This window comes from Cebus imitator, unplaced genomic scaffold (assembly GCF_001604975.1).
Source record: "Cebus imitator isolate Cc_AM_T3 unplaced genomic scaffold, Cebus_imitator-1.0 Scaffold51, whole genome shotgun sequence".
NCBI lineage: Eukaryota > Metazoa > Chordata > Mammalia > Primates > Cebidae > Cebus > Cebus imitator.
Window position 1 is genome coordinate 10,560,665 of NW_016107366.1, and position 4,022 is coordinate 10,564,686.

Consider the following 4,022-nt stretch of genomic DNA (forward strand, 5'->3'; position numbering starts at 1 on the left):
TCTCAAAAAAAAAAAAAAAAAGAGTAGCAAGATTGACAACAGGGCACTTGAGAGGAAAACATTACAGTTACATGATTTGGAGGTTTCTGAAAAGACATGCTTGGACAGAGACTCTAAAGGTAAAAGATCAACTGTACCAGTTATTAGCTATGAAACATTAGACCCTATATTTACACTTCTCTGAATTGGTTTCTCCTTTATAAAATGTATTTGTCAGTATCTACCTAGATGAGACTAAAATGAAATTATGTCTGAATGGGATTATAGTCTGAAGACTAAAAAGAACTATAAAAAAAATCAGTTATTTGTATTTTGAAATAATTTTATCTCATTTGACAGCTTGTTTTAAGATTACACTAGGCAATATTATTCTTAGCATATTAAATCATGTAAATGTTTTCCCACTAAAATTGGTTCCCTTATTTATGAATAAAATAAAATCATATTTGAGTGTAAGAAAAGAAAAATCCAAAACCCTCTGCTCTATCCTACAAATATTCTGTAAACAAATCATGAATCTCTGAATGTATGGTGTTCTTGTTATTATGAGTAATTACAGTAAAACTAATGATCAGAACCTGTAAGACTGCTCACATGCCCCCCCTCACCCTACCAAATGCACATACAAACAAGGCAGACGGAAGACTTGATAAATGTGGCTGGCAAGAACTTTATCTGTGGGCAGTAAAGTAAAGATGGTCAGTTATGGGAATAGGACATAACTGGGACTTGGACTTCTAGTGTTTATCCATGACCTTTACCAGCCCCAGAAGAATAGAACAGTTTGTTTAAAAAATAAAACAAAAGAGCTGGGTACACTCGCTAATGCCTATAATCCCAGTTACTCAGGAGGCTGAGATGGAAGTACTGCTTTAGCCCAGGAGTTCGAGGTTGTAGTAAGCTACTATCATGCCACTGCATTCTAGCCTGGGCACAGAGCGAGACTCATCTCTAAAACAAAACAACACAACACTGTTCAAAACAAAACAAGGGAACCATGACATCCGGTAAGAACATAGAAGCTATTTTTTTTTCCTGGCATTAAAAAGAGGCAGCAATAATCACAGCACTTTCGGAGGCCAAGGTCGGAAAACAGCTTGAGCCCAGGAATTCGAAACCAGTCTGGGCAACACAGGGAGACCCTGTCTCTACAAATAACAATAATATTAATAATAACAATTAGTTGGGCTTGGTGACATGCACCTCTGGTCCTAGCTACTTGAGATGCTGAGGCAGGAGGATTGCCTGAGCCCAGGAGGTTGAGGCTGCAGTGGGCGGTGATTGCACCACTGCTGCACTCCAGCTTGGGTGACAGAGTGAAACCCTGTCTCAAAAAAAAAGAGGTGCAAAGCCACTAGCCACATCCCAAGGGGGAACTCAGGCATCTATCTGGCAACTGATAGAATTTTAAAGTTACTACCTGTAACCACAGTCAACTAAATATTTCAAAACACTGTGAAAACATTAATTAAACCTCTCAAATCAGGAAAGAATTAGGCCTATTTCAGACAAGAAAAATGAGGTAGCTAGTAGGAGGCTGTTAACAGGAATCAGAAAGGAAACTAACTAGACTCTAGTATCTTTGGCTTTCTCAATGTTGTCCTCAGGCTACACTTAATGAAATGCACCCAAGCAGCAGCATCCTCAATAATGGGGCTATGTTGACAAGCCAAAGCTTTCTAACACAGAGGCTGAGTGGAAAGAATATTGGCCTTGGTTGGAATTAAAACCCCTGTTCTAAGCCTGGTTCCACCACTTACTAGTTACATGACCCTGAACAAGTCATTCAATTTCTTTAAATTTTAGTTTCCTCAGCGTCCCCTCCCTCCTTCCCTCCCTCCCCTTCCCCCCCAAAAAAATTAGTTTCCTCATTTGTAAAACTGTATCAAACCTAACTCACAAAGTTGTGAGGATCAAATTAAATTATATATGCCTGGCACACAGGTATTGAGAGGCCAGCTTTCTTCCCCCAAACTCCACCTTAAGTCCATAGATGATTCATATAAAAAAACCATAGTTTATACATATGACTATATATATATGATTATCATTCTTTTCCAAATAGTTGAGAGTTGTCACCAAGTTTGAAAATTATTTTCTGTACATTTTTATTGATATATTCAAGGACAGAAACTGACTTTAGAAAAATAAAAAACAAAAGGGGAGCTTCTCCAGAAAGATGATCAATGATGCCACATTTCTTAGAACTCAAGGAAACTCACATCTCAGAAAGGTGTTAATGTACTATTCCAAAATTAACTCCGCAGTGTTCTCTCTCTCTCTCTCTCTCTCTCTCTCTCTCTCTCTCTCTCTTTTTGAGACAGAATCTGTCACCCAGGCTGGAGTACAGTGGCCTGATCTCAGCTCACTGCAACCTCTGCCTCCCGGATTCAAGTGATTCTCCTGCTTCAGCCTCCTGGGTAACTGGGACTACAGGTGTGCACCACCACGCCTGGCTAGTTTTTATATTTTAAGTAGAGATGGGATTTCACAATTTTGGCCAAGCTGATCTCAAACTCCTGACCTCAGGTAATCTGCCCCCCTTGGCCTCCCAGAGTGCTAGGACTACAGGCATGAACCACCACACCTGGTCCATGCTCTCTTAATATTCGTTTGGTTAAGAAAATAGATCAACAGTATTTGTAAAACTTTAATATCATATAAATTAACTTCAGAGAACCGGTAAGATCACCAGACATAAACAGTTCCATGAACCTAAAAGGTCTTTCCTGATACTTATTAACTGAAAGGGAAAGTGAGCCACCATAAACACCACTCCTTTGACCACAACACTTCAAAGTAATTTAGAAACTCCATCTCAGTGAGGTTAAGTAACACACCCATTTCTAAACAAGTCTGTCAGAATTAGAAACAGAAGTTAACTCTTCTTACTCTTCTAGACACTCCGAGATACCTCCTTTTGAAAGGAGACAACAAGCAGCACCATGGAGATCTCAAAACAACCCTGATATATAAGCTACAATTAAAAGTCCTTAACTCCTTTGAAGCTAAAGATCACACAACTTTTTAACTAGCATTAAATTTATACGCTGCAAGGAGTCCCTAACATCTTTTTGTCGCCAAAACATGACACATAAGAATAAAATTATCTGCCCAAGGTCACAGAGCAAATAATGACTGTCTGGACTCCCAATTACTTAAATGAGCCCCTCTTCCTGCGTGCAACCATTCATGGGATAACATTGACAGTAACAATCAATCAGACTTCTAAAGGCAGAGGGGCGAGGAGGATCTCTACTGAATCCTTCAGATAGTTAAATCTGGTGTATTATGTCTCTGCAGATATTGCATATTTTAATTCACTGCCCTTTAAAATTCAGCATACATGGTGCATTAAAAAGACTGTCATCAAGAACTCAAGATCAAAGGGGTTCGGAAACACAATTTCTCCTACCATACCAATCTCTGGGCATTCTTCTTCTCAGTGCCCCATTGAGTCTCTGGACAAAGAACATGTCTGTCCATCCCTCCCCTTACCCAAGGCAGAGTGCCTCCCAATAGCGTAGCACAGGGCACACAGTGCTCAGAGTACCCCAGAGCCTATTCGCCTGTCACCTCCATCCCAACTTTCACCAGTGGTTGTCAGGAAGAACACGCCTTCTTCTGCAATGCTGCTAAGTCTGCCCCTAGCAAAGTAGACACACCCCTCCGACGCTGCCCCCCTCAGAATATTCTCATTCCCTCCTTTGCCAAATATCCCTTCCCCGCTTTCATAAGAGATACTCCCTGCCTTGGCCAGGAACGGTGGCTCACGCCTGTAATCCCAGCACTTTGGGAGGCCGAGGCAAGCGAATCACCTGAGGTCAGGAGTTCGAGACGAGCCTGACTAACATGGTGAAACCCCGCCGCTACTAAAAATACAAAAATTAGCCGGGCATAGTGGCTGGCACCTGTAATCCCAGCTACTCGGGAAGCTGAGGCAGAAGAATCGCTTGAACCTGGGAGCGGAGGTTGCAGTGAGCCGAGATCGCGCCACTGCACTCCAGCCTGGGCAAGTCTCT

The 4,022-nt window shown here is 41.4% G+C and overlaps 1 protein-coding gene across 5 annotated transcripts in view; it reads right to left on the reverse strand.

Moving 5' to 3' along the window:
- The window catches only part of RNF19B (ring finger protein 19B), a 34,551-nt gene that overhangs the window by 28,942 nt on the left and 1,587 nt on the right, over positions 1 to 4,022 (reverse strand). The gene's annotated exons all lie outside the window — the stretch shown is intronic.